Source organism: Lucilia sericata, unplaced genomic scaffold, assembly GCF_015586225.1.
Source record: "Lucilia sericata isolate MDLA Ls3-8-SP2 unplaced genomic scaffold, ASM1558622v1 Contig001771F_arrow, whole genome shotgun sequence".
Classification (NCBI taxonomy): domain Eukaryota; kingdom Metazoa; phylum Arthropoda; class Insecta; order Diptera; family Calliphoridae; genus Lucilia; species Lucilia sericata.
Genome location: NW_023995671.1, coordinates 40,001 through 55,226, shown reverse-complemented (window position 1 = coordinate 55,226; position 15,226 = coordinate 40,001). Strand labels below are relative to the sequence as shown.

Here is a 15,226-nt window from a genome sequence, read left to right as displayed (position 1 = left end):
AGACCTTATAACAATTAATGAGCAACTGATTCCATTAAGGTCTTCTCTCTGTTCTTCCATGGAAATCTTATTATCAAACTTCAAATCAAATTTTCAAAATAATTCGGTGCCAAATATCATACTAATATCTATGGGCGTGGCACATTACAAACTTCCAGCTATATTATTAATTTCAAAATATATATTGCTTACCGATTAATTAAAAATTTCCCAACACTTGCCTCAAGTATACTACATATCCCTTATGAGTACAGTAAATTACGTAGTTCTTTTAAAAAATCATCTTTTAAATATTATCGTTATTCTATTTGAGTTTCTACATACATATAAGTGGTTTGTACAGTAAAAAAACGGTATATTTTAGTTATTGCTACAAGTACATACACGATTTTTCATCATAATTGTGGCGCATATGGAAGAAGCCATAAAATATAAATTTACCAATAGTACCTTTAAGTATTTATATATGCTTCCGTCAACATACATAATTGTTAACAATTCTTAACTTATTTTTATACCCTCCAAAACCATCAGTGATGATAGAGATTATATATAAGTTACGTATGTAACACCAAGAAATATTCATCTGAGACCCAACAAAGTATTATGACACTCTGAGTCGATTTAGCTATGTCCGTTTGTCTGTCTAAAACACGTTAAAACTAACTAATAGAAATCTACGAAATTCTTTAAATATGCTTATTATTGTTCTAAGCCGTTTGGTATTGAAAATCTGGAATATCGGCCCACAACATTAAAAGTTATGAGTAAAAATTTTAGACTACCTCACCCGGGCATGAATTCTGTTCACTGAAAAAATAAAAACTGCCTCAAATACATATATCGTTATAAAGTTATGAACATATAAACAGAAATCATATTAACAACGTGGATCTGTATCGGTCCATAATTGATTGTAACTCTCATATAAGGTCCACTTTCGAAAATAACTTAAACGCATATATGTTTGTTTGGACTTTATAGACAGCTAAACGGTTGAACCGATTTTTCTGAAATTCTACTATTGTAATTAGACTATTATAGTTAGAATCTTCAAAATCGTAAAATGTTTTTATTTTTTTTATATACATTGATTTTGGGATAGCAAAGCACACTGGGTATAGCTAGTTTTTATATCGGTCTATTATTGGTCATATGTTGCTTCCATATAAAGTTCGCTTCAGAAAATTACATAAACTTTAATATTCCAATGACAGTTAAATCTATCGGGATAAAATTCAAATTGAATAGGTTTTATGCATATATGTTTGTGTATATATCATTCCTCAATATGTTTCGGTCCAAATCACATAGTTGATAACTAATAAGGATGTCGGGATAAAATTTGACTTTAGTATGTTTTGAGTGTATGTAAATTATCTACCAAATCGGTTGTGAATTAGCCCATTATTAGTCATGGCTCAACGTTCGAAAATCATGAACGAATATAATCCATATAAATAAAACTGCAATGATTGTTCGTTATCGAAAAAACTCAGAAACTACCGCACCAAATGGGACGTATTTTCAAACATATGTCTGCCGAAGTTTGCTGAAGTGAAGATTTTGAAACTATAGGTGTTCACAGGTCCTCAATAAAATTTGGAGCCGGTAGAGCAGGCCGCGGTCAGCTAGTACGCCATCATAGTGAAATTCGTCGGGAATAAGTTTTGTATACTTATATACAAATCATTCTCTGAAATTGGTTCGTATCGGCAAGATGGTCTACTAATTGATCAAAGCTTAGTTCTATATATTGTATGTACATACATATGCATAAAGAAATTACTAAATTATTACGGAAAATTTAGATATTTATATAGAAAATAGTTCACAGATGGAGGGTATTTATGATTCGGCATAGCCGATTGTAGCATTCCAACTTGTGTTTCTTTAAAACCTCTTGCAAAACTAGAAAACAAGTAAGAAAATATCGACGGTGTGGGCAACTATATAATACCCAATAACTGATCAATTATTATAAACATATTGATATCAAATTTAATTACAGAATCTATATTAATTCTAAATCTATGGCGATTAGACAGGTTTTTAGGAAAGGACCACTATTTGGCTTGAGACTTAAGTGAAGGAATATTTTTCTTAATTACTGTTATGAATATAATACACAAATTTCGTGGAGGATCTAGTATTGGGTATAGGATCAAATGTTGTCTAACGATGATAACATATTTATGATTGTTAAATTGATATTCGGAGGGGACAGTTATAAAATAAAAGTTCATAATCCAAAAAACCTAATTTATATTAAGCTAATGTCTCTCAGCGACACTTATCGTTTTATAATTGCATATGTTTATATGTACAAGATCTGATCTCAGATAATAAATGTTTGTTTTTTATAAAAAAAAGTCTTTTGTTTATGTTTTGTTGGTAGTATTTCTATAATTTATTTGGGTTACAAGTAGCAGCTATCAATCAATGTGGCTAACAAGCGTAAAAAACGCAACAAATTGTAATACAGAGTAGACACCCAACTATAAAACAACGATGACCTTCGTCAATACGTTTTTTTCTCTGTACTTTCAATTTCTAACATTTAACAATTATTCAATTGCATAATGCCAATATAGTCGTGTAAAATAAATAGTGTATCAAAAAAAAAAAAAAAAAAAAAAAAAAATCAAACAGAGAAATGTATCAATAACAAATTAATAATAATAATGAAATAATCTAAATATATTTAAAATGTGCAGATATTATATACATAGTCTTACAGTTAGGCTGAAAAATAAATACAAATAAGGTGTTTTTTCCACAGAACTAAATTAATCGCTTTAAATCTTTCAAAAGTTGTACACATTCGTACTTTACGAAGGCGAAGGAATTTTGCTAGAAAATAAGATACAGGAAGTATAAACAAGTAGATAATTAACTAGTTCTCATTTTTTGGATTTTAGTTGGATGCCCACACTAAATTGAATTTTCATTATATTGTCTAACAATGAAATTACAGCTTCAATTTTGATACAAAAATTTCCTTAATAATATTGCACCGATTAGTGAAATTTTTTTCATGATAGTTAACAGTTTTTATGACCTTGTGTGATATTCACTATAAATCAGCTTACGGTCGCGACCTGCCTATAGTCTTGAATATAGTTCAGTCAGACATGTTTATAGATCATTCCATAATCTATGTAATAGATCAGTCTATATTCTAGACTATAGATCAGTCTAGACTCTAGACTATAGATCAGTCTATAGTGTATACTATAAATAGTTCAGACTATAGATTAGTCTATAGTGTAGACTATAGAGTAGTCTATAATGTAGACATACTCCATTGTCTATAGTGTAGACTAGAGATTAGTCTATAGTATAGAATATAGATCAGTCTATAGCCTTGCCTATAGATCAGTCTATAGTCTGGTCTATATATCAGTCTATAGACTTGACTATAGATCAGCTTATATTCTATATAGATCTGCTTGTAGTCTAGAATAAAGACCACTCTAGTCTATAGTCTGAATTATATATCAGACTATAGTATGATCTATATATCAATCTATAGGCTAGACTATAGATCAGTCTATAGTCTTGACTATAGTTCAGTCCATGGTCTTGACTATAGATTAGTCTACAGTATTGACTATAGATCAGTCTATAGTCTTGGCTATAGATCAGTCTATAGTCTTGGCTATAGATCAGTCTATAGTCTTGGCTATAGATCAGTCTATAGTCCTGACTATAGATCAGTCTTGGCTATAGAATAGTCTATAGTATTGACTATAGATGAGTCTACTGTCTTGACTATAAATCAGTCTATAGTCTTGACTATAGATCAGTCTATAATCTTGACTATAGATCTGTCCATAGTCTTGACTATAGATCAGTCTATAGTCTTGACTATAGATCAGTCTCTACTCTTGACTATAGATCAGTCTCTGCTCTTGACTATAGATCAGTCTATAGTCTTGACTATAGTCTATAGTCTTGACTATAGATCAGTCTATACTCTTGACTATAGATCAGTCTATGGTCTTGCCTATAGATCAGTCTATTGTCTTGGCTATAGATCAGTGTACAGTCTTACATATAGATCAGTCTGTAGTCTTGACTATAGATCAATCTATAGTTTGGACTATATATCAGTCTATAGTCTGTATTATACATCAGTTTATAGTATTGCCTATACATCAGTGTAGGATCAAATATTGGCTAACATATTTAAACTCTATATATAATATGATCCATATATACATATATTATATTTACTATGTGTTTCATTATAGTACCTAGTGCCCAATTGCAGCATTATTAACTAAAATAAACAACTTTTTACAACCCTAAATAATAAATCCCATAATGGGAAACCAGTAATAAAATTGTTATTATAAGTAGCAATTATATTTATGATAATTATATTTATCTACTTATTGTTATTATTAAATAAATAGACAATTCTCACAGTAAGCGAGTAACAGTAACACACATTATCTAAAGATGAAGTTTTTAAGTTAAAGTAAAAGTATTATAAATTCATATAAAAACTTTTATATATTTGCTTTTTTTTTGTTTAATTTGATAAAAATTCAAATTATGCGGAAATGGTTACTGATTTAAACACACTTCGTTTGTGTTAAAAATATATTTTTTTTGGTCTCAGCACTTTTAATATAAAATTTTTCTTATTTAATTTGTGTGCTTTCGCGATCTGCGTGTTTATAATTATTTTAATTGCTATAATTTTCATCGAGTATTTTATTTATGTTTTGTTTCATTATTTCTTTTTTTCTTCTTTTTTTTTTTGAGACATTTGTTCCAATTCACATCTTAAAACAATGAAATCAAAAGCTTAAGATTTCTTGGTGTTGACTGCTGGATGATGTTGTATGTTGTATGTATGTTTATAGGTGGTTGTTGTTGCTTGAATTTATTGTTTGTAACAATTAACGTTTCATTATAAAGATGACACCAAACTCGCGAGTTTTGTAAACAACATGATGTTGTATGTATGGTTGTCATTATTGTTGACAGTTGATTTTTTTGTTGTCGTTATTTATGTTTCAAAAGTAATTTGTTTAAGAGTTATGAAAGAATTCATTGAAACTACATTAAGTGGATGTAATCTTATATAATTTTAGATATATTTGATATTATCATTTTAAAGAAAAGTTTCGATATTTTTATTTGGTTATAGAGATTAAATTAATAGAGATTTTCCGACTCAAAATTTATAGAGAATTTTCGATAATTTTTTTGTATAATTTATTTTTTTTCTTTTTTGAAAATTTTAATTTTCGTTAAATTTTATTGAAAATTTATCGAAATTTTTGTCGATAAATTTGTTCTTTATATTAAAAGTTTTGATAATTTTTCCTCTTTAAAAAAATTAATAAATTATTCTTTTTTTTCTCCAGAAAATTTTCTACAAATTTTCTCTTTATAGAAAATTTTCAAAATTTATTGCATTTTTATAGAAAATTTTCTTTTTATAAAAAATTTTCAATTAATTTTCTTTTTATAGAAAATTTTCAATAAATTTTCTTTTTATAGAAAATTTTCAATAAATTTTCTTTTTATAAAAAATTATCACTAAATTTTCTTTTTATAGAAAATTTTCAATAAATTTTCTTTTTATAGAAAATTTTCAATAAATTTTCTTTTTATAGAAAATTTTCAATAAATTTTCTTTTTATAGAAAATTTTCAATAAATTTTCTTTTTATAGAAAATTTTCAATAAATTTTCTTTTTATAGATAATTTTCAATAAATTTTCTTTTTATAGAAAATTTTCAATAAATTTTCTTTTTATAGAAAATATTCCATAAATTTTCTTTTTATAGAAAATATTCCATAAATTTTCTTTTTATAGAAAATTTTCAATAAATTTTCATTTTATAGAAAATTTTCAATAAATTTTCTTTTTATAGAAAATTTTCAATAAATTTTCTTTTTATAGAAAATTTTCAATAAATTTTTCTTTTTATGGAAAATTTTCAATAAATTTTTCTTTTTATGGAAAATTTTCAATAAATTTTCTTTTTATAGAAAATGTTTAATAAATTTTCTCTTTATAGAAAATTTTCTACATATTTCTATTTAAATAAATTTTCTTTTTATAGAAAATTTTCCATACATTTTCTTTTTATAGACAATTTTCAATAAATTTTCCTTTTATAGAAAATTTTAAATAAATTTTCTTTTTATAGAAAATTTTCAATAAATTTTCCTTTTATAGAAAATTTTCCATAAATTTTCTCTTTAAAGAAAACTTTTCATAATTTTTTTGCTTAAAGGAAATGATAAATTTTCTTTTCAAAGAAAATTTTCGATATTTTTTTTAGTAAATAATTTTAATTTTTTCATTAAGAAAATTTTCTATAAACTTTCTCTTTAAAGAAAATTTTCTATAATCTTTCTCTTTAAAGAAAATTTTACATAAATTTTCTCTTTAATAAAAATGTTTTTTATAAATTTTCTCTTTAAAGAAAATTTTCTTAAAAAAAATGTCTATAAATTTTCTCTTTAAAGAAAATATTTCATAAATTTTCTCTTTTAAGAAAACATTCCATTCATTTTCTGTTTAATGAACATTTTTCATAAATGTTCTATTTAAAGAAAATTTTTCATAAATTTTCTGTCTAAAGAAAAATTTTCATAAATTTTCTCTTTAAAGAAAATTTTCCATAAATTTTCTTTTTAAAGGACATTTTCCATAAATTTTGTTTTTGTAGAAAATTTACTATAATTTTCTCTTCAAAAAAAAAAACTGGATAAATTTCCTTTTTAAAGAAAATTTTCCGTAAATTTTTTCTTAAAAGAAAATTTCTTGTTTTTTTTCCACATGTTTTCTCTTTATAGAAATTTTTCAATAAATTTTTAAAAATTTTCTGTTTAAAGAAAAATTTTCATAAATTTTCTCTTTAAAGAAAATTTTCCATAAATTTTCTCTTTAGAGAAAATTTTTCATAATTTTTTTGTTTAAAGGAAATGATAAATTTTCTTTTAAAATAAATTTTTCGATATTTTTTTATAAAAAATTTTAAATTTTCTCTTTATAAAAAGTTCTCGACAAAAAAAAAAATTTTAAAAAATTTTCTCTTTATAAAAAATTTTTAAGAAATTTTATTTTTATAAAAAAAATTAATAATTTGGTTTTTTGTAGAAAATTTTCAATCAATTTTCTATATAATATAAAATTTTCCATACATTCTCTATTTATAAAGAACTTGAGAGAAATACTATATGTATGTATATAGAAATTTAAAAATGAGTTCATACCTTAACAACTCTGCAGTAAATGAAACATTTAATTTACATTCTTCTCTAAGCAAAAAAAAATATATATATATATATAATAAAATATATATATTTTTTCTGTTTTCTTGGATCTTAATTTTTTAAGGTCAACACACCAATCATACGAACATACTCTCCAACATACAGCTACTACTGTATGTGAGAGTACAAGTTACAAGCCGGCCGCATCAATTCACTTTCTTGTAAGAAATGTGCACGTTCATACTGACTAAATAATTGTAAATTTCTGCTGCCCCGCTAACTTTTGTGACACTTGTCTTCTAAATGAATATACCATACTTACTATAAGTGTATCTTGGTTGTTGTATATGTAGTTAACTAAGTTGGTACTTATGTACGTTTACTCTCTGATACTAAATAAAAATTGGTGTTTTTGTGTTTAAATAGTTATTACCGGGCACTTAAAATTCTATAGACATTTTTAAGGAAACATCAAGTGACAAATGCGTGACAAGCGAAAGTTTTTTGTTGTTATTATTGTTGTGGCTGTTGTTGATGTTATTGTCTTTTTCTTCTTCTCCTATAAATATAATTGTTATTGTTTTCTTTCAATTTTGGGTGGATTTAAATTTCTGTTTGTATTTAGGCTAAAGACTCGTACGAGCATTTACTTACTTACTAGGCACTTAAAAAATATATTTTAATATTTTTTTCAGAAATTTCTACAAAATATTAAAAAGTCATATTCTAAATAAATGAAAGTTTTTAAAACAATTTCTTTCCAATAACACGAAATCAATAAAGACACAATACAAAACTACGACAATAATTGTATGCAAAGTATTAAATTAACTTTATTTAAAGTCACTTTAGAAACAAGTTGTTCAAAATAAATTAACCAGAGTTTAATTGAAGGTTTAAGGGCAAAGAACATGGTCCACTGGCATGACAAGTACCTACCTCAAAACTTTTATTTATTTTTTTTCAAATAATAACATAACGTTCTAAAACAAAATTACTTTAAACAAAACCCTACTCTTTATCTTTTAATTTCGAAAAGGGGGAATATGGAAATATATTCTGAGACTTAATAACACACTTATGCATGTATCCAAGATTACACCTTATGAATTCATGCAAATTCTATAAAAGATCCTATGTACATATTATTTCCACCACCATTGAAGCATATAAAGGCGCCATATTAATATTTTACAACTTGTTCAAAAAAATATATGTGTTAATTAAAAATAAAATAACTGACATAAATTCTAATTGGGTAAATATTCACTCAATCCCTTTTTCCTCTAAATTTTTTTGTACGTAACTTCAATTTATAAAATAATATTAAAAAAATAAATATAGGGTACCATTGCTTTTAACACGAAAATTATATAAACTTATGGTGGGTGATGAAGTTTAGATCGACTGATATGATATACTAAATGTTAGTATCCGGATTTAATATGGAAATAGTACTTAGGGGGAGTTTTGTGAGTTGAAATACAAAACTCGAATTCCAAATGACTTAAACTAAATTCTAACATTCACCATATTATCTTACACTATAGTGTGAGAAAATGCCTCGGCCTTCGTTTGGCTAACGAAATATTATTGTACAGAAACAATAGTTCAGCATAGACTAACTCGGGTTTATAATACGAGATAAGTGTCAAATGATCCAACTTTAAAATTTTTTTTTTAAAGATATCCCACTCGGAACTATAAAGCCCATAAAGGAAATTGTATAAGCTTTCATCTAAAAAAAAAAAAAAAATAAAAAAACAAAATTTGAAAACAATGAAGAAGTATGTAGCTATCTAAACTCCTTTGGACAATTTTTGCTAGGACCAATAGGTGAAAAATTACACTTACTGTATGACCAAAATGTCCAAACTTGGCCCTCTCTAAATCCGGCAGTTCTTGACCGATAGAGCTGAAAATTAATATCTGCTATACTATCCAATTTTAGACTTACCAGACCAGCAAACATATCCTTTTAACACATAATTATGTTAACTAAGTACTATTCTTACGATCGGACTTTTGATCCCAGGTCCCATACAGAAAAAAACATAAACGTCCGCAACACACTTAAGCAGTAGTATTATGATGAAATGTAGCATAAATAGGTTTTATATTTTATATGAATATAAATCCCAGACCCAAATTGTCCTTATGTTTTCCATAATTGACCCCAAGCCCAATAAAATAACATAATGATCATCAAATATTTATAAAAGTTGAAAATGCTATGAGCTAGTTAGTTAGTTAGTTGGTTAGTTAGTTAGTTAGTTAGTTAGTTAGTTAGTTAGTTAGTTAGTTAGTTAGTAGTTAGTTAGTTAGTTAGTTAGTTAGTTAGTTAGTTAGTTAGTTAGTTAGTTAGTTAGTTAGTTAGTTAGTTAGTTAGTTAGTAGTTAGTTAGTTAGTTAGTTAGTTAGTTAGTAGTTAGTTAGTTAGTTAGTTAGTTAGTTAGTAGTTAGTTAGTTAGTTAGTTAGTTAGTTAGTTAGTTAGTTAGTTAGTTAGTTAGTTAGTTAGTTAGTTAGTTAGTTAGTTAGTTAGTTAGTTAGTTAGTTAGTTAGTTAGTTAGTTAGTTAGAGTTAGTAGTTAGTAGTTAGTTAGTAGTTAGTAGTTAGTAGTTAGTTAGTAGTTAGTTAGTTAGTTAGTTAGTTAGTTAGTTAGTAGTTAGTTAGTTAGTTAGTTAGTTAGTAGTTAGTTAGTTAGTAGTTAGTTAGTTAGTTAGTTAGTTAGTTAGTTAGGTTAGTAGTTAGTTAGTTAGTTAGTTAGTTAGTTAGTTAGTTAGTTAGTTAGTTAGTTAGTTAGTTAGTTAGTTAGTTAGTTAGTTAGTTAGTTAGTTAGTTAGTTAGTTAGTTAGTTAGTAGTTAGTTAGTTAGTTAGTAGTTAGTTAGTTAGTTAGTTAGTTAGTTAGTAGTTAGTTAGTTAGTTAGTTAGTTAGTTAGTTAGTTAGTTAGTTAGTTAGTTAGTTAGTTAGTTAGTTAGTTAGTTAGTTAGTTAGTTAGTAGTTAGTTAGTTAGTTAGTTAGTTAGTAGTTAGTTAGTTAGTAGTTAGTTAGTTAGTTAGTTAGTTAGTTAGTTAGTTAGTTAGTTAGTTAGTTAGTTAGTTAGTTAGTTAGTTAGTAGTAGTTAGTTAGTTAGTTAGTTAGTTAGTTAGTTAGTTAGTTAGTTAGTTAGTTAGTTTAAGTAGGTGCTTAGTAGATCAATTGGCTTGAAAGATTTCTCGAGGAGCAAAACTTAAAGCGATTTTACTTATGAGTCATGATGAACAGAAAAACTATATAGTTTATCTTATAATTATCTTTGAAGCTATTAAATGTAAATTTATGTACCCAATCTCTAAGCAAATTCTATGCAAAAGATAAAACAATTTACATATGTTAGGGGTGTAGGGTATATAAATCATAAAAATGTGCTCATATTACATACATACATATTTAAAATAGCAAAGAATCATGTTGTATTTTTTATTGTTTTTTGAGATTTTTTTTTTCAAATAATGCATAAATGTTATTTTTTGTAGAAGGCATGCATGCATTTACTTTACTCATTCAAACATTTAGTCAGTCATTTGCTTGCATACCATTCTTTCAGTCAGTCACTCACTCATTCGTATGTATTTCAATTATTAATTGCTTAGAGAATGCAGTAAATTTCAATGAAAATGAAAGCAAAAAACCAAAAAAAAAAAAAAAAAATTGAAAAAACCATTAAGATTTTCAACGACTTTCTTTGTCGCCACGCGATTACACTCGTACTCCGCTGTTCCAATCACCCACCTCTCAATAAATGGAAACGTACAATGAATGTGTACTGCTCTGCCTCATGATTGTGTGCACTCGGTGGCAGTGTGCAATAATGTCTATACGCTTTAGGAGGCATTCTTAACAAGCGCATAATAAATGAAGCCAAACATTGTGTGACGATTCAGTGGAACTGAAAAAATAAATAAACGAAAAACTTTGTACGAATTGTGTTTATGCTCCATGCATTTAATTATATCTTTCAGTCAGTCATTCCGTTCGTCCGTCCGTCTGCTCGAGCCGTCTGTCTGTCTCTCTAAAAAACACACAAAAAAATTTCAAAACAATCTGAATTGTATTCTGATGTGTCTGGTTGTTTTTGTTGTATTATGTCAACCCTCTTGGGGAGGAAGATAATTGTCAAACGACCAAATCAATGCGGAAAGAAGCCAAAAATTCTTCAAAAGCAAATAGACAAGCTAAAATAAGGAGAACGAAATGTCAAGTGGTGTCGAAGTCTGCTGTCCTCTGTATCATTCATTTATTTAAGAGGAGACTGCATTGCACTTTAGCTGACATTATTCTTTAAGTTTTTTGTTTAAATTTTTTTTCCCGTTACTTCTTTTTTATATATGTTTGGGAGTTATGTTTTTTTTAATTGGTCGAAATTCTTACACCCTCCATTAAGATATTTTGGATAAAATATATAAATATTGGTATAACCCACATTGATAGGAACTATACATTTACTTATACTATTGCTAATGTTTAGGAAGAGTAAAAATTCTGATCATTGTAATTATAGTTTTATCCCGAGTATTTCCGCATCCAGATTGTTTTGTGGGAAATCTCGAGAATTGAAATTTTATAAAGTAATACTTCTTCTCAAATTTTAGGAATTTCGGTGTGTATTTAAATAATTTCATATATTTTCCAAAGAATTAATATGATTAAGTCCATTTACCCAAACAACATACTTTAGTATAGCGCCGCCCAGCAGACAACTTAATGAATTCATTTGCAAAACTTCATGTGATAAAAATTTTGTGGCCAGGAAGTCTTAGAATTTCCTACAAAACTACTCGTACCAAACAGACATTCAGTTGACTAGAGGGGTGTTCTGTGTCTGCTTCGAAATATACCCATCTGCTGCTAAAATACTATAAAAAAAAAAACTTCCAAAGCAATGTGCTTCGTCAATGATGTTAAGTCAATACTTCAGGAGGAGCTGGAAAAATAAAAGTATAAGAATATTGTGTTGGCCTTGTGCCAGCACCGTACGAAATATTTTGGAAAATTCACAAAACTCAATAATTGTTCAAAAAATGCATCAAAAATGTTTCTCTTAAATTTCTCTTTCAACTCAATGCTTATGGAGTTGCAAAACTGTTTTAGGTTCCTGCAGCAGATTTCTGAATGAATTGAAAAATAAAACTGTCTGCTAGTGGTAGACATCGATAGGTACATATAGTAAAATGGAGTTACACCCTTTGCAGAGGTAAACAGACGTATTTTGTAGCATGTGAATTTTAGCACGTTGTCGAAATAGTACTATTAACATGACTTACACATTCGTATATATGTATATACATACTTGTGTGAACGTACATGAAGAAATTTAATTCGGATATTTATCTGATATACATAGATTTAATATTTCATTTAATTCTTATAATATCGAACTCCAGACAGGGAAAAGGAAGAAACGGTCTTCCATCTTCTCTGAGAATGCCCTGCTCTATCCGTGAAAAGGAAGCATTTCTTGGCAGCTATTTCATATCTAACCTTGGTGAGACATCTGGATCTAAGCTTAATGATATCCTAAGATTTCTCACAGTTACAGGCTGGATCTAAAACTATAAAAAGTGCTCCAGAGTTTCACTATCCTCTCTATATGCTCGACAATCGTCTGAATCTCCACGTCCAATTTTGTAAAGTTGTGTCCGTAATCCTGAGTGTCCATGAAGAATATATACCATTATACTGACCTCAGACTTACTCATTTTGAGTAGACTTCTCGTGCTGCTGTTGTTAGGGTCATCCTATAGGATTTTTGTTTTTCTAACGAGCGTTTCATTATTCCAAGAGGCCTTATGGCATTCACTTGCCCATAATTTTTAATACGACCCTAGTTGCCTCGAATGGTTTTGCGTTAGTCAGGTTAACTACCTTGGGCTTAGTTCCCTCTAAAGCCGAGTGGCCTAGTACCATATGATGTGAACTTTACCTCTGAGAGAGTGTTTGGTTAAAGCATGTGTAAAGTTTAAAGTATTTGGAGAAAATTCCGCAGAAATTTTATAGAAAAAATATGGAGAGTCTCAATTGGAATCAAATCACAGATGTGATGAAAAAAATCTGAGGTAAGATTCGGATACAGGCCTTTATAAAAATAACTTGATCTCAAGGTCACGACTCTTTTAAAATTTAGTCGGCTTCACAAGAAAATGACTAAAGGCGTCAAATCGCAGATCCCATTCGAACCTGTTGACATCACGAAGATGTCAGATAACATAAGATCGACTGTTGGATGAGCTTTATAATATGGTGGATCATGTTGCAGAAATCCAACATTAGCTCATCCGTAATTATGATTATAAAGCGCTTGCCATGGATGCATTAGTATTGTTAAAAAGTATTGTCGAAAAGTACAATTTTTAATGATACTGCGGTATAGAGCCATCTCATTTTAGAAATGTTCCGTAGTCAGCATCGATCCACCGTTATTGGAAAAAAATAGAATAATATCCACCATGGACTTTTTTTGAAACAACTTTTCTTACAGTGATCCAAACTAAAGATCGTTGCTTTTGATGAGCAAAAGTGCTCTAACATGGGAGATTGGCCTTTAGAATCCTATAGGGGCAATTTCGTGTCAAGTGACCCAACTCAAATAATTGATTTGGATGAAGTTTGCACCAAGTTTAGTACTATTGGATAGTAGAACAGATACAAATTTTCAGCTCAATCGGTCAAAATTTTGAGGGGGTCAAATTTGGAAATTTTATTCATACAGGGTTTCTTCAAATGAGTGCTACTTTTCACCTATTGGTCCTAGCAAAATTTGTCCAAAGGAGTTTAGATAGCTATCACTGCTGTGTCTGGCCTACTATCCGTTAGTACTAAGCTTAGTGCAAATTTCAACCAAATAGATTTTTTGGGTTAGGTCACTTGACTCAAAATTGCCCATATACTAATACAATGTTTATTTGGGTTCGAAAATTAACAGATTGAACCGGTAAAAAGTTTTCACTATAGTCTTAGATTTTCAGTCTAAACTGTAGTTACCTTTCAGAATAAAGATTTATGATTTAAATTAAAATTCCAAAAATCGTCATTACACTATTCCATACTTCTTAAATGAACATTTAAATTTTAGAGGAACATCTTAATTCAAAACGTCGGAACAAATACAAAACAATTATCTAAAAATAATCAATAACAAAAAGGGAAATGAATGAATCTAAAAAAAAAAACATTTCAAAAGAATTAGCAGCATGATGCGACAAAACAAAACTCAAAAAAATATTTACAACAAATTACAACTTTAACAAGACAATAAATTTAAATACAATTAAGAGAATAAATGAATTTAGCCGGCATGTAAAATGAATACGTAAATGAATCAAGAATTTTTCTCTTAAATGAATATTGTTTACATTTTGAATGCTCTTTTTAACAACAACAAGAGAGACCACAAAATTAGATGGGGTTTCTGTTTATTTCTATTGTTAAATACTCCCATTTCATAAAAACACGCTAAAAATGAACACCAAACTAAACACAAATGAACGAAAGACGGACTGAGTGAATGTGCGGATGGATGGATGGATGGATGAATGAATGAAGAAATAAACAAAACAAGCCGTTGCTGCATGCGGTTAAGGTGGGCTCAGTTTGTTAGTGAATCAGTTAGTATTGGGCTTTCGTGCGGATTGGTAGCGTAGATAAAATCGATAACAGAACTCAAAATTGTTGAAAAAATATAAGCAGACGTTGAGATACAAGATACGCGATACAGTACGTGCATATACGGATATTATTCTTTACTTTTTTAATTGTTGCAAATTAACGAATTGTTTTTCTATGAAATGAAAGAAAATTGTTAAGAAAAATAAATAAATTGGCAAAAATCAAAGAAATCCAATGAGAAAAGTGCATGTGTAAAAGATAAAAAGATAATTATTTCAAATATCTTTAAGCTATCAAGTGTTTGAGATAAAGTTAACAAATGAAAAAAGGAA

The 15,226-nt window shown here is 27.9% G+C and overlaps 1 protein-coding gene across 1 annotated transcript in view; it reads left to right on the top strand.

Moving 5' to 3' along the window:
- LOC119612628 (bromodomain-containing protein DDB_G0280777-like) overlaps positions 1-15,226 on the top strand; it is a 32,530-nt gene that overhangs the window by 2,734 nt on the left and 14,570 nt on the right. The window lies entirely within an intron of this gene.